Here is a 22,134-nt window from a genome sequence, read left to right as displayed (position 1 = left end):
TGGAGAAATTTTTTATTTTTATTGAAATGGATTTTTTGCAGATAGGGGAGGGGCGGGGGGAATAAGAGAGAGATATTTTTTTTTCATTCATACCAGAGCAGCAATGCCATATAGGCAATGAGGTTTTGATATCCCATCCCTCCTCCATGGGTTAGCTGCCCAAGTTTCATGCTTCAGCGTACAGCACTGCCTCTGAACAGGAGGAGCGCATCACTGCTAGAGTCCCTGGCTGCAGTGTATGGGGGAAGGCGTAGACCAACTACCAAGTCCTATGCACAGAAGAGAATGGGAACATAGTTACAGTTCCGTGAAGCAGGCAGGACACCGGCTTCAATGGGAATATTTCTGTTTTAGGATGAGATGTTTTATCTGTGAGTTTTCAAAAATAATTAGGATTTTCTATTCATACAAATCACTTTCAATAAAATCTCAGTTTTCCACAAAAAAAGTGCCTTCCACAGTCCAGCTCCAAAACACTGCTACTGTCAATCAGCAGATAGCAGCGCTGGGCATATGCAGTTCTGTCCAGCCCCCATAGTAACGGCTTGTCAGAAACTGGGAAAGGAGATGACATTTCTTAGGGGCATCAGTCCAAGCATGATGAAAGCCAAGAGGCTCTCAGATCAGAAGGAGCAGTCCTGGGGGACAGGAGAAGGATCAGAGCTTGGGAACATGGAAAGCCTCCAGAGAGATCTGTCCTCCCACAGTCTCTCCTTTCTCCTGTGCCACCATTAGACCTAATCTTAATCTTCACTTGCATCTAGATACATTGCAATAGCCATACCTACTAAGGAGAGCCTGACATAGGCAAGGTGTCCTTCACCTCACATAAGGACTTTCAGGGCTAACCGTAAGTAATCCAGTGCCGTGAAAGCTCCCATGAGGGGCAAGCAACGTGGTTTCCCATTTGTCTCAGGAAGCACGAGATAATTTTCTCTGAAATCACACCTTTCTCCTTCAAAGCTTCTGTGTATATTTGGTAACTTTTACATATGTCATTTCTGTACGACAGCCACAGCTCCCACCTGGAGTTTCGCAACATTGTCCACATGTTACCTTTCCTGCAGGATATAAATGTGTTACTGATACTATTTTTGCACTACAGAGAGAAAATGAGAGGAAAAGAAAGCAGAAGGAATGAAGTTGCATGCCAACTGCCAAACTGGGGCTCACCTTGCGCTGCAGAAAAGAGAATGCAGAAGAGCCACCCTTCCCCTTTACCTTGCAAATGCACAGGGACAGGGTCTCTCTCTCTGGGCACAGGGATGAACACCATGCTGAGCTGCCAGCAGCCCTGTTGCCGGTCAGGCTCCTGAGGAGACACATCTGAACTGGCCCACCTCACCCCCAGCAGGTAGCACTGGCCTCTGAGGCTCAGCAGCTACCATGCAGTGACACTTGGGCTGTGCTGAGGAATGTGGCAGATCTCAAAGCAGGGCAAGAGAAACCAGGACCAGGCCACCTTGCCATCAAAGAACTATTCACATTCAGCCTCTGTCCTGGTTCCGGTGGGGATAGGGTTAATTTTCCCTGGTATTCCATGCCATGTGAGCCACGCCCACCCTGAGCTGCCGGGGGAGGGGACAGGAAGTTGCTGCTTAAAAGCGGGCTGGGGCGTCCCGGGGCCGGCCGGTCGGCGAGCGGCGGGGAGCGGTGGTTCCGTAATCGCGTTTGTATATTCCCCTACCCGTGTTGTTGTTGTTGTTTGCCTGTTCCCTTTGCTGTCCTGTTAAACTGCCTTTGTCCCAACCCAAGAGTCTTGCCTTTTCTTACGATCCTTCCTCTATTAGGAAGGCACGTGCGAGCGGCACGTGGTTCTTTGTTGCCATCTGAGGCTAAACCACGACAGCCTCTTTACCACTTATGTTGCTGTGTTCCCCCCTTGCTCTGCCACGAGATAGACAGATAGACAGATTGCATTTCCTCCAGTTCCTTGGGAGAAATTATGTGGGTTGTTTTTATTTTCTCCCCTAACACTTTTTGATGAGACATGTCAACACAGCTGCCCCTCAGACGGCCTCCAGTTCCCTAGGCCAAGACCCCTGCAGGAAAAAACTTCACTGTGGAGCTTGGCCAGCCCAGGAAGAAGCGTCCTGCAAGGCCAAGGGTGCTGCCAAAATGGGAGCATGAAAACCAGTGCAGGATAGGCAGCAGCGCTGAGCGTGGACATTCATTCATCAACAGTTGTCAACAGCCTTGGCACTAGCAGTACCCCCTGTTTTTTTCCTGTAGCCTGAAGGCAAAAAACACGTGAGCATCCTCTCTGTGATTCCAGCAGGATCCCTGTAGAAATGGTTGGAAAGAAGCGGAGCTGCACCGCAGCACTTGTAGAGATCACGTAACCCAAAATAAAAGTGTGAGCGGTGACCTCAGGGAAGATTTCAGTGTTCGGGCAGGAGCCACATTTAAGAACCTATACAGTGGCTCCAGATCAAGAGCCAAAGAGCGACTGCAGATGGATTTATCCTGCAAATACTTCCTAATGACGCCAGGTATCACAGTGCAGCACATGAATCCTCACCTTTGGAGACAGCCATGCAAAAGTACTCTTGAGAACTACAAAACCAGGCCAAGAATTGAAACTATTTCCAATGTGCATATGTTTAGTTCTGCTTTATAGGATCATGACTCCCTTTTAATTTTGTTCAGTCTTGCCCTGGGTTGTAGTAAATCAGCATAGGTTAGCCTTGCTTTACTAGTTTACATCAGCTGAGGACCTGGTATTCAGCATAAAGGACATTTGATAAACCATTACAATGTTTCCAAAGATTGGTTATTGGAAAGGCAGGAATCTCAAGATTAGTCTAGTGGAAAACACAGATACACATAAATTTTTTCCTGCACACTTATTTGACTTGCACTCTGAGAAATGCTAGTGTGACCAAAAGATAACATCTGAATATTTTAAATGGACAAATTATTTCTATTCTATTTTACCAAGAGTTTTTCTTACTGAAAAGAAGCAAGAAAGAGACCACGTAGGCATCTGTTCATCCAGCAACTTTCTCTAAATCCCAGGATTAATAGACTACTACTATGAAGTCTGAGCAGGAGATAATATAGCCAGAGTCAGACTTTATTGTATCTTAATCCTCCGATCACAGTAACATGATCTGACCCAGAGCCTTCATTCCTGGGTGTAGGTTGTAAACAAATGAAATAAAGATTTATTTCATTGTAGACATGGCAGTTTTGATCACAAATGACTAAGGTTCCTTAAGAAAAGTCCAGTAAGCAATGTTTTGAAATCTACCTTTTCAAGCTTTATTTCAAACTTTAATACTAGATTTTCATCTCTATTCTGATAGAGTTTGAATCCAGACAAGTCTACCAATCTTCTGGTCATATCTCTGCATTGATACTTAGAAATCATAGATCTAAAATGACAGTTCTCCACTTTTTACTATGCTGAACTAAAATCCTGATGACAAACATCCGGATCAGTATGGCTGTTCTCTATATTAGGATCCAGAACCGGGGCTCAAATGCACTGGGTGTCTCCGAAGGTCACACTGGCTGCAGGGGAAGATGTTCCACCTTGAAGATCAGGCAAAATTACAAATCCCCCTGAACATATTGAGTGTTTGGTACTTTGATACCATTTTGAGCTCTTAGCAGTAGGGTTCAGTGGCATTAAAACCTGGACTCCTCCACATATGTAATCAGCACTGACAGCTTGTTAAGTAATTCTTCTGCAACCCAGCAAGGTGAACATAAGGGATTGCCTGTGTTCCTTGGGCAGGTTGGGACCAAACACAGACCAAGCAATGTTTAAAAGTATTTTCATTAGGCAGCATTTCCAGCTGTACCACTAACACTGTTCAAAATGGAAAGCAATTCTCTTCCTGGCACCATTTCAGAAGATTTAAAACGCATCATTCTAATTACTGCCTGACAAATAATCCTGGAATGCTAGCTAGGAAGTTTGCAGTGCAGACAAAGATACATTATCATCACACTGGTATATTGAACTTTTTATGATGTCTAATATCTCTAGGTTATAAACGAGTGAAAGCATCCTTTGCCACTGGCAGAGTACAGCCCCCTAGCACACAAACTGAAGGTTCAAACCGTGTGACACAGCTATAAGCCCAAGGTCATTTTGTGGTAAAGCAGTCTAGAAAAGTTGCCAAATCTGTCTTCAGACTACTCTTGATCACTTTGGATGGTGATTTCATTTGGTCTTTCCAGAAATTCATAGAATTCCTTGACATTAAATTAACTCTTTGCAGTTCTGTTTTTGTTACAGGGAGACTGCCTAATCTCAGGAAGATCGGGGTTTCCTTTATCAAGCCCACACATAGATCCATATCTCTTTCTAGCAGCAGAGCTCAATTCAAACTTCTTCAGAGGTCTGAATAATTCATTCTTTTCCCCCTCCCCAGGTTCCTGGCAGCAACTGAGATCTCCACGTTCCAAAATACCAACAGGAACTTTGTCCTCCTCATACACACAGCCCCGCTGTGGCAGTTCAGGGGATGCAGAGACTTCACTGGGCTGCGGATATGCCTGCTCTGGCTCTTGTTTGAGGAAGCTCCCATGCCAACTTTTCTAAGCATTGCCTGTCACTCGTATGAGGTGCACTCAACATGCAGAGTTGATTCAAAGCCAAAGCCTAAGTGAGTTCAAGTGAACAAGTGTGATTCACATGTCAAGAGATCTAAAGAAGTTTCAAGTGGGAAGAGCAGCCATTAGGAGAGGTAAGAAAGTAAAGACAGATTAAAACCCCCTATGTGTCTGCAATGCCTGTACAGTCATGAACTGAACTGAATAATGTAATTGAAAATCTTGCTAACTGCCATCTGTAAACACCTCTGGCAGTAACTGCTTATCACCCGGGCTAGCAATGTGGACTGATTTCATGGTATTCGATTAATTTAAGCCCCCTTTTTTTTTTCTTCTTTTCTTCTAAGAAATAGCTATTTGACATAAACATCTTTGTTTGGCATATCGCTAGGAGATCTGCTGCTAATTATAATGCTGAACCCAGATGCTGGTGGCGGAAATTAATCTACGTCCTGCGTAGTTTGTTGGGCTTGTTTTAGTAGGTTTGCCAAATATTTAGTGAAACCCTCATATGACTTTTATTATCTGGAGATAGATATTAAAGGGCCAAATACTGTTCTTATTCTCACTGGTGTAAACGTAGACAGCTCCATGGAAAGAAATAAATGTAGTCACATTACTACGGATTTACATGATGTTAGTCTAGATTTACAGTACTGTAAAACCTCAACAGTGGAACTAGGAATCTAAACCCAAATACTCCATCATCTAAACCTGGGCTCTTCTCTTAGCTGAAAAGCACAGTTTTGATCCTGAGCAAAATGCCAGTGTTCAACATGTATTTTGCTACAGTGGTATACAGAAATCACTTTTATTTTGCAAGTTGGCTACAGAAAACACCTATGGAATAATTGGCATCAAAATGACTCTGTTCAGAGAAGTAAAAATATTTAATTACAAAACAGTTCAAGCTATGAGCTGCTCCAGGGGCAAAGGACATTATTTGCCTGCTTGGCTCACCTGAGTTTCCCACAGCACACTGGAGAAAGGCCACTGTGCGGGCAGGGCAACCCCAAGGCGAGTGCCAGCCTTGGACATACAGATTGTGGACCTCAAGCCCTAGGAGGCACCAAGAGCTCACTTGGGCCCAATGGAAGATCACACTCCCCCAAAGGAAAACATTTAAGTTCCACTAGGAAAAGTGGTCCAACCAAACAAAAAAGAAAATAGGTGTTTCAGCTGCAGAAAACCTGACTATTTCTCTATAGAAAACATTGCACTTTGCTAATCTCCCCTTTTCCCACCCATTTTTACGACATAATATTTTCCTGTTGCAAAACTGGAAGGTGAGGAAATATGAAAATAAGTGGTATTTCCCACACAGAAAACAAACGTAAGCTTTCAGCTCTAAGCTTTAAACTAACTAAAAACCAACCAACCAAACAAACAAAAAAACCCAAACAACCTTTAAACCAAAAATCCCCAAAGTCAGCATTTCCCCAAAAGAAGTAAATCTATGTTGTGAAAAGTGTATTTTCATGTGAAATAAAACTGACAGAAAATTTCCCACCCTGCTCGCAGACAAAACTGAGTAAGCCAGAAGAGCATCCCTGTATGCCAGCTGACATTTAAGGCAGTAGTATCATTTAAGCAATACAGACCTAAAGACAGGAAATTTCCTAGGGAAAATAATGAAAACCCTGCTGAGAGATGATAACCTCTGTTACAATGAATGGCTGTTAACCCCAGCTGGTCATCATTTGCAGGAAATGCCATAGCCCTCAAGTGGGGCAATGATTTTAGAAAGAAAACAGATATTTATAAAGTAATAATATAAGTTTTTAATTTAAATAGATTATGTGGCTTCATCTATGGCATTTACAGTGCATCGTTAATTGTAGTTAGCCCGTAGAAAAACACTTTTCAGAGAAGTACTGGGTCCTACGATTACGTGCATGAAACAGGCTGCTGCTATCAGAAGCGGTAAAGGGAAGGGAGCTTTGCAGCAAGACCGCTGTCAGTAAGAGATTTCCCATTTTGTGGAACAGGCTGTGGAGCCCAACTCACAAGTTAAGAGATCCTCAGGGATCCATGTAGATCAAAGTAATTTACAGCAGCCTCAGGCTAGCTGTACAAACCGAGCAAAGTCCAGTTCTCAGCCTGACAATAATTGAGTGGGACAGATTTAAGGGAAAACAAGTTCCTGCTTTGTGCAATATTTGTAAGGCCTCCATGGTTTGTTCCTACCCAGGTACAGTAAGCAGCAGCAGAGCAAGTTCTTTGTTGAGGGGATCCCTTTTATTGCAGATTTGAAGGTACTGCCACCAAATAAATCACTTCAGAACATTTATTTTCTCTTGTACATCCTTTTGTTCTGATATTCTCTGTGGAGCTGTTGGCCACCTGAGTTTGCTATGCGTTTTGCCCAGACAACACAGGTTTAATTTTCAAGTGTCTTTTCCAAGCCAGGAGGGGCAGAAGTAATTTGCTACATTAGCAAGCAGGTTAAGTATCTTTCCATGCAGCAGCAAATGCTTATCCTTTTTGACAGACGCGTCTGGAGTAGCAGAGGGTACGCTCACCTTTGATGTGGGTTTGGAAAGCTCCAGTGCTTTGTGTACTCTTTTGGACTAAAGCAAACACAACATAATTTGCCTTTCTGCAGCGTGGTTCCAACTCAAGCTAGAATTTGGCAAAGCAAAACAATGCTAATAAAGCAAATGTGAAGGAAATCCAAATATTCATTATTTGCATGGCAATACCTTCTACACTCCTTTGGACACTAGAGTGAAAATGGGACCTTAGACTTGCTTTATTCTGCTAGAAGCCCTGCTACACATCACAGCTCCCCAATCAGGACTACCCAGAAACCAGCATTTAACGTTGCTTTCCAGAAGAAGGCCTTCAACTAATACCTTGTGCAGCATTCACAAGATAAACCTTTCTCCCTGCACAGGGATCTGAGGGACAGAGGTGTTGACCAGAACACCTCTGAGGACAGTGGTAAGAGCACAGAGGCCCCAGACCATTCTAATGTATGCCCCATACATTCATTAATAGAGTCAGGGTATAAAGGATGCAGTTTACAAACCAGTCCAGTTCCCAGTCTAAAGGGAAAGAAAGACCTGGAGACAGCACAACCTTTCCCTTCTGAACTGCAACAGAGTTTCCAGAATCACAGAAATCACAGCAGAAATGTGGTTGCCATACATTTAAGAAACTGACTTCAGGTGGGCAACCTGCTCTGACAGATTTTGCATTAACACAGCAAACTGTACTTTCTAACACTTCACATTAAAAAGCAGGTGCACACATACATGCGCAAGCAGCAACCCAGGACTCCAAACCCTGATCCAGTTGGAGCTCAATCCAAGGAAGCATGGGATACTGCCAGGGTTCGAACATGAGGCTTGGCTCCAGAAAGGATGGGAACCACTAGACGACACACTTCTTTGGCACAGGTGGAGCCCAACCCCAGAGATCTGGAAGACAACCAAGTACAGACAAGCCACTACAGCCGGCATTCAACACAGCTTCACACAAGCGTCCTCCTGTAACCTTCTAGCTTTACAATTATTTGCACAGTGAAACGGCAGCAGCAAAATGCAATGTGAACAAGAGTAATACTTTCAGAAATCAGTGTGATATATGTCCCTGTAGAATAATTCTTCATACAGGTAAATGTTGTCCAATTATTCTTGTGGTGTACTTTTGATTGTCATTCAGTCCACAACGAATGCTGTCAGTGTAGTAAGCTAACAGAATTGAAATGTTAACTGAGATTATTGATAGTGCTCTGTATCTAGTCCATTATAATCTCTGCCTAGAGATTGTGGAGTTCATAATAGCTAGCAATAAAATAGTTTAGTCCATAAAGAAGGAAGATAACCACTGCACGTACACTTTGCTTAAAAGTACTCAATGAGTTAAAATTTCTAAATATACAATGCTTGTTCCAACTAATATGGCATTATTGTTTCATAAAGAGTTCCTTGCACTGTCCTTTTAGTTACAAATTCTGTTTTTTCAAGGACAACCTAATACAGAGTCATTTAAATTGCTGACATTTATATCTCTAATAAACTGTAACCTGATAATCAGGGACTATAAAGGATAATTTTCTCTCTTGCATTACCACAGAGCAGCCATAAAAGTACAAAATCCACAGAACTGTGTGTACCTAGTCCTAATGGCAAACACAGGGCTTCTTCCTTCTGGCCTCAGCAAAACCTGATAGACTGGGCGCCTGAACGAAAAGACTAAACAGTTGCTCCCCTCAAATATTTACCCATACTTCCCCCTTTCTCAAACCAGATGCCAAGCTCCTGCTGGCTCTTCACTTTCAAGAGTATTTGGCTCTTTGCTTTAATTCTTCTTGTGCTCTGTATGAGCAGAAACACCCAGCGCAGTTCGCGCCCACTGTCACATTTACACCAGGAAGGGACCTGGGAGAAGAGCTGCTGCTTCTGTTTTACGAGAGTCCTTTGGGCGTTGGCATGTACATACGCAAACTGGCTGTTTTACTTCCTCCTCAAGACATATTTTATTGACTTATTTATTATGCCTTCATTTTACTTAGGGTGGACAGGAAAACCCTGTTTAGGTTCACTTTTATACGGAAATTCAGCAGCAGCAGCAGGGCAACTATGATTCCTTGTGCTAATACTACAAGAACACAAGGACAGCCTCACTGAGCTTACGCAGTGCCCCAGGCAAACCAGGGATGCTTCTCCAAACATTAATTTAAATGCCATAAATTCTGCATCAGGCAGACGAAAACCTACTGGTACGATTTGCTTTGTCCACCTCATTTCCACTTACCCTGACTGCTAGCCATCAACACCATTTTTCCCACACCTGTCTAAGCTTCTCCTTTCTCTTCCTTTTCTTGCCTCTCTTTCCCCTTCCCTTTCTGTTAGCTAAATTCAAGCTATGGGATGAATTTATGAAAAGAGGAAAATATTGTGAGGAAAATACATTGTGAAGCCACGACAGGTTTGACAGCAAACAAGGCACGTCCCTGCCTTGGGCCAGGAACATGCTCCTGCTAACATGGAGGGAACAGTGTTGCCGTCAGGGCACCTGTGGGGAGCACAGACTCTCCCATGTGCTGCCTCCCAAGAGATGGAAAGAGCCTTACTCTGCTACCAGATTCTCCTGGCCTTTCCCTTTTTTAAAGGACAAGGAAAAGAGAGGCCCATGTACAAGCAGTACAAACAAATCCAAACAGAGATGTAATTAGACTGTCTTTGCAACAATACAAAGAACAGCAAAAACACAAGTCTTTGGTAATAAGTGACATTTTTGTTCTTGAACAGATTATATGTGCTATGGAATTGAAAGTCAACATTTTCCTTCCATTTCCTTGCTCAGATTTCTCTTACAATGGAGCCGCTTTTAATAGCTAATCACAGTCACCACATTCAAGGAAGAGTGCAAGTCTTCTTGGCCTACGAGTCTTTAGCTCTGTGAGGTGGCAGCTGCATGAAAGATTTCAGAGAGGCTGGACTCAGTTGAGGTACTTCAGGGACACTGGGGACAGCTGCAGTTCTGGGTACCTTTGCTACAAAACACTCCAGAATCAAGGGCTCTGGGATCCACAGCCATCTATGAAGCCAATAGCTAAAGCCTCTTTCATTGCAATTTTTGTTACCTCTGGTTTTATGGGTTCTGCACAGCAATGCCAATAAGTATTCGTTTCCTCTTTGTATCATTCCATGCCAATGTATCTCTACTCAGTCCTTATTTTCTCTGGCACCGAGAAAGGTATGACGAGAGCAGGTCCATGGGCTATGTGCACTCATTTACACCAGAGCAAAATAGATGGAAATCGCTTCAGGATCAGGATGGCATTCAGTACCTACTTGCTCCACTGCGGGCAACCACCTCCCTTCAGCCAGATGCAGTGCAACAGTGATTCCAGCCTCAGGCCTTTAAAGGCTGCAGCTCTGCTCTATCACTATCCCTTGCTAACGAGGCTGTCTATAAAGTTTTCAGCAAGATGCATTTATTGAAACTCTGAGGGAATCAAGGATTCATTAAATTCCTCATCAGGTGTAAAATACATTTTGTATGGTCCTGTAAAGGAAATTTCTGCAATGAGGTTAAAAAAAGTCACTGCCAAATATTTCAGAGGAATAATGTTTATAGATAGAGACTGATTCCCTTCTCCCTGATGGAGCTACAGCCATACAGAGTCAGTGTAAGCCAAAGCAGAATCAGGTTCTGGCTAATTTTAACATACTGCACCGCTGAACCACTAACTAGGTGTGGCAAGTGGGTGGAAAAACTATTAGTAGCAAACAAATAATTTTGGCTACCTGGGAGTTAGGAACTCAGGAAAGAGAGAAAAATGGAGAAAAGACATCAAGCACAACCAATCACATTAAACGGGTCAGAGTTTAGGAATGCAAAAAGCTTGTCATATCCTTTTAATTACGAGGGTAAGTTTAAGAATAAAAGACACAATTGCAGCTGAAAAAACACCTCACTTAAAGACCAAGTTACAGTTATGTGTCCTGCATCTTACCAAAAGAAACATTTCTAAGGTGGAATATATACATAAAATACCATCAGAGACTCAGTAACAATTTTTTTAAAACTTCTGACCCATGGATCATTCTGTTCCTAAGAATGTACTGTAGGCATGAAAAGTCACTTTGTAAACACATTATGGTTTTACAAAGGCTGTGTGTTGGAGCAGAAGGGTTCTCCAGTCAAGCAAAAGAGCAAGACCAATCTGTAGAACTCCCCAGGTGCAGTCATCCTGTCCACAGCCACAGCATCTCTCTGTGGGCCTTCAGAGATGGACTAAATAACATGGCACAACACACATCCTCCACTAACATCAGGCCCCATTATTTAGCCTTCCCCTTTCCATGTTCTGGATCCCATTTCTGCTTATGCTGGTATCAATAGACATTAATGAAAAGCCCTCTTCTCCACAACTTGACTCCTTCGTTTTCCAGGCTACCCAGGCAGACATAATGTACCCAGCTAACATGGGAGTCACGTTACTAGGAACTGCAGTTTTGGGTCTTCAATGCTGTTCTGAACAGTTTCTTTTGATGCTCAGAGTTTTGTAATTTTGAAGTCCGGCCTCAAGGGGGAGATGCCAGAGTTAAGGATCTTCATTGATCAGCATGTACACGTTGTAATAGTCTTAAAATTCTGGTAGTCCCAAATTACATTGCCAAAATAATCCTTCCCCTACAATTTCCCTTAGCCTTTGAGCTGTGCTTTCAGTGACAACTCACAGTGACGTTCTGCCAGCTGGAACGTGACCATTGCTCCTGAAATACAAATTCATATCAGCGAGTTGGTCCCAGTCAATTCCACAAGCCAAATCTGAAACCTATCCTTGTCGCTGGGAGCCCGGAACTGATCCTGTTGGCTGGAACAGATTTTTGAATCAAGAACACACTGATTATAGGAATGCCAAATGCTTTGCAGGATCATATCCTTGGTTTCCATTAATTCGCAGTGCATCTTTCCAGACATGGCTAAAGTAGCTGTGTTGAAAAATCCACTCAATTTTCCAGTTTGGATAAAAATGTAAGCTATTTGGTATCCTGCTCTCAGCAGCATGGACATCAAGCCAAACCTGTCTCAGCTAAATTGATCTAAACTCTCTGCTTTTTCTTATGGCTGGTTCCCCATGGCACATTTGGCTTTGTCATCAGGATAAGCTTGGTGCCATGCACTTCATGCCATCTATCCCACAGGGCAACATATTTACATTGTTTACAAAACAGAAAATATTTGCAGCATTCATTTCACCAGGGTGTTCACATGCTCCACATTTCTAATGACAGCTCATGTATGCTCCTTAAACCACCAGGCTGCTTTGAGGAGCCTGGGATAATATAGAAGTTCCCTGGCTCAAGCTGAGGTAAAAAACCCTATAATTAGTTTTCAGATAAATTCACCAAAGTGGGACACATTAGGTCAGCAGTACATTGAGAATATTACTACATGTAATTTTGTTACTGAACGTGAGAAGGAGTACAGACACATGTAGTTTCTAGGCATGCAGGAAGGCAGGTGTGCAGGTGGTGAACCAAGGTGGATCAGTGGATAACAAACAAAGCCTTACACATATTCAGGAGCTCTAGTCCAAGTACAACATCTCTGCATCAAGAGAATACATTCAAGACAGAAGGTGGACACTGCTGGGTCAGTCAGCAGCCTATCTCAGAACTCGTGGCACTTAGGTGGGGTTCAGGGACAGAAAATTCTGGCAGTTGAGACTGAGTTTGGTTCAAGCCTGATCTCATCCTTTATCAGAAGCTGGACTTTATCCTGTCCATTTACTATGGCAAAGACATATTCCTTCCTTTCAAACTATGGCCACGTGGAAAGACCAGCTGTCAAACGTCCTTTTCCAAGGGAAGAGGATTTTTCTGAGGCATCTTAAAGTTATGGGCAAATATATTGCCTCCTGTATGTCTGTCTAATGTCCCTTTCCCTTAAATGTAAGTCTGTGCTGTAACCATGACTCATATTTTTACACAGCTCAGGTATCCATAAGCAAATACTTGAAGCATTTGTACATTTATGCTCTAAAACCAGCCTGACTTGCCTAGATTTCACATCATATAAAAAGCTAAGCATTGGATCTAGCTCTGGCATAACACACAAATTTGGTGTGGAGGAGATTAGCAGGTAAATCAGGGGGTTAATATTCTGGTACTCTTCCAGCAGCCCCCTGCAGAACAGGCAGTCTTTCTCTAAACAAGACCAAAAGGGAAGCAGTCCATGCTGCTGGCAGCAGCATACACCACTGGAGGTGCCCTCTCATTCCCCCATAGACAGTAAAGAGGCACCACGCTGCAGGGTAAGGCCAGTGCTGGCAGGAAGGTGGCCTCTGCTCAGCAGGTCCCATGCTGCTCCCAGCCTTTGCGTACAGGCACACTCTCTGTATCCGTGGCACACTCCTGTGTGTGCTGCATCTCTTGGCGTTCAATGCACATGGTGAGGACTGGTAAAGCAGCTAAGCAAAGGGAAGCACAGTATCACTTGTCCATTCAAGCTCTCCACAGATATTAATGGGACAGATGGAATATGTGATTGGGCTCTAAGTGATCCAGCTCCTACTGGCTCAAACTGGAGCTTGAAGATGACATATACAGACAATAAACTGTCTAACTCTAAAGGAAAGTCACAAATCAACAGAGAATTTTGTTGAACAAAGCCAAGTTATCAGACATTTGCAAAGGCCTAAGCTCACCTAAAGGCACGAAGAACTCAAGAAAGTATCAAAAAAGTTATACGGGGAAAGAGAGAGAATAAAATAAATTCCCCTAATGTACCACAAATATCAACCACCACACACTACCTACAAACCATATGTTTTTCCCATCTGTTCTGTTATCTTCAACTAAATTTAGAGTATTTGGGCTATCAGAAGAATTGTAAAGCCTGAGCTGGGCAGGATTATAAAACCTAGGTGTTATTACACTTTAAAAGACATTTTCCCCTCCCCCTACCACACCAGGCACAAGATTGTACTTTTTTCTTGCTGCCTCCTGGTTCTGGTAATACAGAGGACGCTATGCTTGTTCTCAGGTACAGTAAGTGGCAGGGCATCCCCAGTCCCTCAACAAAAGAATAGTTCCGCCGCCATTCTGTTTTTCCTCTCTCTTCCCCATCCTCCTCTCTAGGTACATCAAAAAGAGGGGTGCAGAGGCTGAGGCTGCAGGGCCACTTCCTGCAGCACCGCGAACGAGCAAAGCCCATGTAAGTCAGCAGGGAGCTCCTAGTTCTGCTTCAGTGGGGGCCAGCTCTCTGGGGCAGGGCTCCAGGAGCACCACTTAAATTCTCCAGCTGCTGAGCCAGAGTTTCAAATTTGAACCAACAGGGGTTGCAGATCAGTGGTGTGTTCATGCAATGGCAGTGCAGGAAAAGGACTGGGGCAGGAGAGCAATGGTTTGCTTCAAAACATACAGGAAGTGGAGGTCTCCTTGGGAAAGAAACAAGGCCCCTTAAGTGACCACCAGCATCACGAAATGAAAAAGGCACCTTGCCTTCCCCACTGTCCAGCTGCATCATAAGCCAGAGAGCACTGTGGGCTGCTTTTACCCTAGATTGGAGCCTCCTTCCACAGACTGCATGTCACTGTCACTGAGGAAGCCAATAGCTTTTTAGGTGGTCTAAGAAAAAGCACTTTTAAACACAGCCTGGACAATCTACCCCTTCGCTGCTAATCCTACAGCCAGTCTTTTAGGAAGAGCTCAGCATGCCCCTTAAATTTAATGCTCCTTAAAAATAGAGCCCTAGTCTTGGGGGCCACGTTTCTAAGAGGTGTTTTCCACTGTGTGCTTCCATCCATGGCACGTTAGCTCTCTTCCGCATGTGCAGCAACAGTGCTTTTAAGAGTGTGTACACACAGAGGGAAACCACTTGGAAAAACCCAACCCTGACTGTCAAGTCAAATAACAGCCATTCACTCTGAACTCTACCCCCTTTGCACACAAGACTCTCCAGTTTGTGCATGGCTTGCAGTAGCTGTCTACCTCTCAGCATCTCCGTCCAGAAAGCAACATGACTCACACAGCTCCAAAAGTCTTCTAGGAAGCCCACAAATAAGTACAGCAGGGAAGGTTCCAGTCTGGTTTTTCACTTGCAAAGGATTACTGTAAATGTAACGATTTTCTGCACAGGAGGGCTTTAAAGAGTGCGCAGAATTCCAATAGGTGTCTCATTAATGCCAAGTCGTGGAGCAAATGGTGCCACACTCCTGCTGTCTGGTCCACCTGCCCATTGCCAAGCAGTTCCCTCCAGCATTGCCTGAACCTGCTGACTACCAGGTGATGGTCTCCTGCTGCCCCCACCCCTGCTGTGGAACCAGTGCTGCCTCCAGGATGTTCTCTCATTTGCTTAAAGAGATGATTTCTGATATGTGCTAAAGCTCAGCGTCGGGCCCTGGGAGAGTCCAGCTCCCCCTCTGTCCTTAAACAGTGTGTATGGAGGATGTGCTGGCACAGCACCATCTCCCTTCAGCTTTCCAGGGTGGATGGCAGATTGTGATGCAATTTTCCTCCCAGTTGCTCTGCGTTCATGACTTTTACCTGTCGTAATCAGCAGTCATTTCCAAGCCTGCCACTGTCACAGAAGAGGCAGTTGAGTTCAGAAAGGAGTGAGAAGTGCCGTTTCTTTCTTACAAATGTTGCTGCACAGAACAGGATTGTAGGTATCAATTCAAACTGCCCTCTTTTTTATTAAAAAAAAAAAAATTTTTTCAGTAAAGAGAAGGACTTGCATCAGGGACTCCCATGTACAGGAAAGTAGCAGCACACTACAGACCCAGTCCCTTCCCTTTCCTTCTCATAATATTCAAGCAAGTCTGGGCCAGGTGGAGCACCAAACACCCTAGAGTGGCCGGGAGAGTGGTAATTAAAGCACGCAGGCAATGTGGGTGCAAATTCCACTTCTAGACAGTAATTTCTCTGGCTTTTACTACAAATAGGGCCATGTAAACAGTGGAGTTTGGGGTTCAGTGGCTAAGGAGAAATATTAAAAAATTAATTTTAAAAATAAACAAGAGCAGACCTTCTTAAGAGTCCTCTTCATGAAAAAAATTTTTATCATTATTTATCCCTTTCAGAAAAACCACCTAAGTTTAAAAAAAAGAAAACCACTCTTTCAAAACGTTCTGTCCTTACTTTTTTCTAGATAGAACAGAAAAAAAAATACATCGATTCATAAATTTGAGTTTGGAACCTTGAATCACCACCGCAGAAAAAGTGTCTATCTCTGCATTACAAATGCCCCAAACTGAAATGCTTTCGGAAGTGCAGAGCAGGTTTTTTTTTTTTTTATAAAGGCATAACTATACGGACAAAATGCAAAATATTACAACCCTTATAGCCAAAACCATTCATCGAATTTGGTCCGAATTAATAGTTGCCTTTGATTGCTCCAAAATTGCATTTGGCGCAAATGAAACTGATTAGGTAAAAATAATTAATCCAGTTTTTTAGGCAAGTTGTTTGTCTTTTAATAGCTTTATATTCAATACTGCATTCAATGCTGTGTAACAAACATACTAAGCTTACAGAAACTGTTACATTCTTCAAGTCTTCCCAAAATATCATTAGCAGGGTTGGGTCCTTTTCCCCTAGACATATCCCCTGTAATAACTCTAAATACGAGTCCAAATTCCATCCTTTGTAATGTCTATATAGGGCTGATGAAAGGCAATCACACAGCCAACAGAAGAGATTCCCAACGAAGGAAGAATTCTGTTCATCTTGATCCAAGGAAGAGTATAGAGAGTTACCAAATACATCTTCACTTTTGTAAAGCAAAGAAATCCAGTCTGGAACTGACAAACGTGAATCTGGGAGCCCTATAATGCCAATTGGAGAAAGTAAGTTTTAGAGCAGAGCAGGCCGTGGAAGCCACTCATGTTTGGAGGAAATCAAAACTTTTATTCCAAAGTTAATCCAGGATTTCAGAAGTTCTTTTGTATATAAGACATGAAAGAGATCATTGTACAGGATAAGCAAAGATAAGATCTTGCACAAGGGCAAAAATGCAGGCCTGCCACACCAGGATTTAGAAGCAGGCCTACTGCTACATTCACCCATCTACACATTCAGGAGTGCACATATATACATGTGCAGCACATACATGCGTGCGTGCTCACTTGCTCTCTTCATCTGAAATCTGCTCCAACTCACAATTACTGGCCTTAAGTAAAGGAACGTGCTGCTGATGTCGCAAGGCAGGACAGTTGGTCTGTGATCAACCAGCCAGCCAGAAAGAACAACACCACTGGGGATGCACAGTTTTGCCTTTTCCCACATTGAATGGGGCATTAACTTTAAAGTCTATGATCCCTTAAATCTTTAACAATAATTAATAGGAGAAAGATAACTAATATTTGTGTTTGCCCTTAAACCTGCTCTTGAGGGAGGGAATAAAAGCTTAAAGAAAGTGACATTTTGTGCAAGCAAAGTCAACAATATTAGTTATTCCTGAATTGGTTTGTCTTAACTCCAGTGTTAATGCTTTACTTGGCCTTGTGCTCCCAAGTGGATTGCATTTAGCACTTCAGTTCCTAGAGCATGAAATATTTCACCGCATAAGTCTCCCTGTGCTAACCAGAACAACCTGAGGGCTGCAGCAATATCTGCCAGTTGCCACGGGCTACTGCAGCTCTGAGGAACCATCACAGCTCAACGAAAATCATCACACACAGTCCAGTCCTGGATCCCAGGCCTTGAGCTTGTGGCCTCCAGAGCGTCCCCCCAGAGCTGGGGTAGGAGACCCTGCAGGAAAACCAACACACCAGCTGGAGTGACACTTTCCTAGCCAAAGGGAAGACTCACATATATTATTTCTAGGTGTTAGCTTCAACATTGACCTCAGTGAGTCAATATTTCACTTCGGAAAGTTTGTTTTCTCCAGACATAAGTAGTGTGATGGATTTTTTTTCCCCTCCAGTCAAGATCAATGTATCCTATTCTGACAAGCAAATTTACAATATGAGGACTCCATGTTCACATCCTCTCCAATGTGCCACCTCAGGGAAAACTGATAAAAATTAGAAAGTTGTTCTTTCACACCAGCCAGAGGCCTGATGGGCAAAACCATGTTTCTTCCATCCTGTGAGTAATAGCCATACCAAGAGAGGCTGCACAAATAGAGGGAGATTTGAGAGACTAAACCAGTAGAAAAGACGAACTCTCGAGTTTCTCTTTGTCAGCTTTAAACAACTGATGGAAAGAAAACTGGCACAGTAAACAAGTTTTCCTAAGCTTTCACTGCAGATGCACACAAGGCCCTTTTAAGACGCCTTCATGTTCACCAGATCCTGGTGTTTCTTTGTGCATGCCAGTATGCTAAGCCAGGTCAGCAAACCCCAAGCACTGCTCAGTCTTGAGACAGGTATGTCAGGCACTGATAATTTGTTCAAGTGTCCCACAGAGATCACAGGGAAGTTGGGCCAATATAGGAATGCCCTGTGGTAAGAAGATTTTCCCATATCCAGCTCTGCTGAGTGCTCTGCACCAACAGCACAATCTAAAGTTACCCCAAAACAAGGGGAGCCTAGGCCAGAAAGCATGGAGCTAGCAATTGCATTCCACATTCCCTCTGTCCCCTATCCAGGCAAACTTGCAACCATATTCAAGAACAGGATGAGCCTCATAACGCAGGTAATGGCCAGATGAGCAAACTAATCCTGGAGTCCAGACCAAATTTGAAGGATATGAATTTCCTTTGGATTTTTAAAGCCCACAAATTTCTTGTTAACCTTGTGTTGTTTTAGACATCATAGAATCATTTATGTTGGAAAAGACCCTTGGGATCATTGAGTCCAACCATCAACCCCACTCTATAAAGTTCTCCCTTACACCATATCCCTTAACACCACATCTAAACGAGTCTTAAACACATCCAGGCATGGTGACTCCACTGCCTCCCCGGGCAGCCTATTCCAGTGTCTGACCACTCTTTCCGTGAAGAATTTTTTCCTAATGTCCAGCCTAAACCTACCCTGCTGCAGCTAGAACCCATTCCCTCTTGTTCTATCACTAATTACCTGTGAGAAGAGACCAGCACCAACCTCTCTACAATGGCCTTTCAAGTAGCTGTAGAGAGCAATGAGGTCTCCCCTCAGCCTCCTCATCCTCAAACTGAACAGTCCCAGCTCCTTCAGTCGCTCCTCATAAGATTTATTCTCCAGGCCCTTCACCAGCTTCGTTGCCCTCCTCTGCACTCGCTCCAGCACCTCGATATCTCTCTCATATTGAGGTGCCCAGAACTGGACACAATACTCAAGGTGTGGCCTCACCAGTGCTGAGTACAGGGGGATGATCACCTCCCTCCTTCTGCTGGTCACACTATTGCTAATACAAGCCAGGATGCCACTGGCCCTCTTGGCCACCTGGGCACACTGCTGGCTCATGTTCAGCTGCTTGTCAATTAGAACCCCCAGGTCCTTTTCTGCCAGGCAGCTCTCCAGCCACACTTCCCCAAGCCTGTAGCGATGCATGGGGTTGTTGTGGCCCAAGTGCAGGACCCGGCACTTGGCCTTGTTGAAGCTCATACTGTTAGCATTGGCCCATCGGTCCAATCATTTTATGCCAGGCTGCCATTTAAAATATTTAAATGAGTGTAGGAAACAAAAAATTCCATTTCCACTGATGGAAAATGAGTGTCCCTTATTTCAGGAGAGCTCACTGTAAGGGCCTGATCCAAAAGCCACTAAGCTAAATGGGGGTCCTTGGATTAGGTTCTTAACAAGTTTCAGATGCTCAGTCATTTCCATCAGTCATTTGCAGAGATGGGAATGAACTTCAAAGGGTTTGATGTAGAACTGAACTTCCAAGACTTTGGATCTGAACATCCTGGGACTTGTAGGTATGTTTCCAATCATCTGCAGATGCAGCCTGCAATGAAAGGAAACAGATCCCTAAAGGTTCTGTATTTTGCAGACAGAAAGGTCAAAAAAAAGTGTTTTGTGTGCAGGAGATGGTCAGTTCATTCTCCCACTGATTCTTATCAAACCTTCACACAAGCCAGCTGTAAACCACAAAGACAGGAGCCAAACTACTGGAATTTAATGGCTCATTCTCCAAAATGTATTGGCTCATAAACGTACACTGTGTTCTCATTCAATGCTAATTTACTTTAACAATAAACTTATTGTGACTTGTATTCCCACTTCAAAGAAAGTTTTTATGTGGCAAATGGGAGGGGCATAAATGGGAGTTTTCCTCTGGTTAATAAAACAAAGATACAGTAAGGTGAAGGAAAAAAAGCTCAGTAATTATCCTCCATAGGGTGTAAGGCTATAAAATAGCAGTGCCTGAAATTATTTGCAGACATGTCCACATTTGAGAGAAATAAAATCTTTCAGAGGATAACACACCTGTGCCATGGGTAATTGCCCTCACTTACAAATCAGGACTGGCCCAACAGATGTCTATTCCACCACACACAGACAGCAGAAGCAGTAGGAAAGGCTTTGCCTCTTTACAGCACTGGAAAATGATTGAATCCACCATAAGCTGGTACAAATCAGCTTTGCCCATACCTCTTCCTACAGCGGCTCCTTCAGCACAGAAAGCTGATCACCCCTTGACAGGATAGGCAAAGATGTGAGGCAACCCGGAGGCTGCCTGGGAGGTGGGCAAGAGTCAGAGAGAACAAGAAAGTAAACCTGCATCTATGGGAGGCTGCCAACAGCCAGGGACATGCAGGGAGAGCAGCCCTGAGGTGCACAGGGAAGAGGCAGGCAGGTGGAAGAGGGCTCCAGCATACCTGTGAGACCCCAACAAGCCCCAGCACAGAGCCCTGGCAGCAGAGCTGCCACAGTGATTGCTGAGGGAGGACCAGCCCACTCCAGAATCAGAACAACTTAGACCCAGAAGTCTGAGCTGGACATTTTTGAATCACTGTCCAGGGTTTACCAGCAGGGTTTACAACCCCATCCCAAAATGCCTGGCTGGGCTAGCCTTGCCACAGCCCTGCAAGACTGCAACATGCTAAAGGATGGATCCCTAAAGGCACCCAGGGCCTCAGACTCATTGATTTAGCTCAAAAAAACCAACGTGAGTGTCTGTGAAGAACTGGCTCTAGCATCTGCCCTTTCTGTTGTTTTGTCATTAGCAAAAGCGTTTTCCTTTCCTTTCTATTCCTAAGCAGTCCCAGATTCCTCCCATGGCACCACTTGATTCAATCCAACCACTCCTGGAGTACAATGTCTCCCCAACATTATCAAAGACTCTACTCTGGAAAAGCTGTTTGCGGGATGTTGGAAAGGACAAGGTCAGCCTGACTTCCATGCTATATACCACAGCTGCCTGGAAAAATGCTGACTAAAACAATTTCTCTTGAAAAAGATCAATATAATTTTGTTCAAACCAAAATGTTTGGGGAAACATGTCGATTATGATAAAACTGTAATGGGGAAAATAGTCCAAACATTCCATTGCAATCATATCATATAGTTAATGCTACAGTAAATATTTACATTGACCCTTTGTAGCCATGCATTTCATATTTAATATGACTATTACATTTAACATTAAATCAAATAGAACAATTTCTAGGAAAATAATCAACATTTCCCCAAATGTGCTTCACATAAGATGCTGAGATTTTCATTTTTCAGTTCAATTACAAATGAATTTTAGTTTTTAAACACTTAGACTTCCTGCCAGCCAGGAACTTTGGCTCCTCACCACCAACAGTCCAAAGTTGCAATAGTTCACTGGAATCGCTGGTACACCTCCAGCCTCTTACTCCTGTGAAAGTGACTGGCCGACAGTCCACCAGACAGGTTATCACAGAGCAAAGCTGGCTGCTTCAGCACAGAGCAGACATGCTCAGCACATCAGAAGTGAAGAGTCAAAGACAGCACTACTGGCCAGAGCCTGCCCCTAGCACACCTCTCAGTCTGCCAAATGGCTTCTCATCATGCTTAGGCAATTGGAGGCTTGTCTTTGACACAAGGTAATTTTTCCCTATTTTTTCCCAGTTTATTGGTCTGTCCCTGAAGATATTACAGCTGGTGATTTCCATCTTGCATGTGTCATATACATTTACATATGTTATTAAGAACAACCCCATTTTACCCAAGTGCACTGGGAGACACATCACTCAAAGCGCCATGTC

The sequence above is a fragment of the Chroicocephalus ridibundus genome, chromosome 7, assembly GCF_963924245.1.
Source record: "Chroicocephalus ridibundus chromosome 7, bChrRid1.1, whole genome shotgun sequence".
Classification (NCBI taxonomy): Eukaryota; Metazoa; Chordata; class Aves; order Charadriiformes; family Laridae; genus Chroicocephalus; species Chroicocephalus ridibundus.
The sequence above is the reverse complement of the archived record's forward strand: the minus strand, read 5'-3'. Positions refer to the sequence as shown.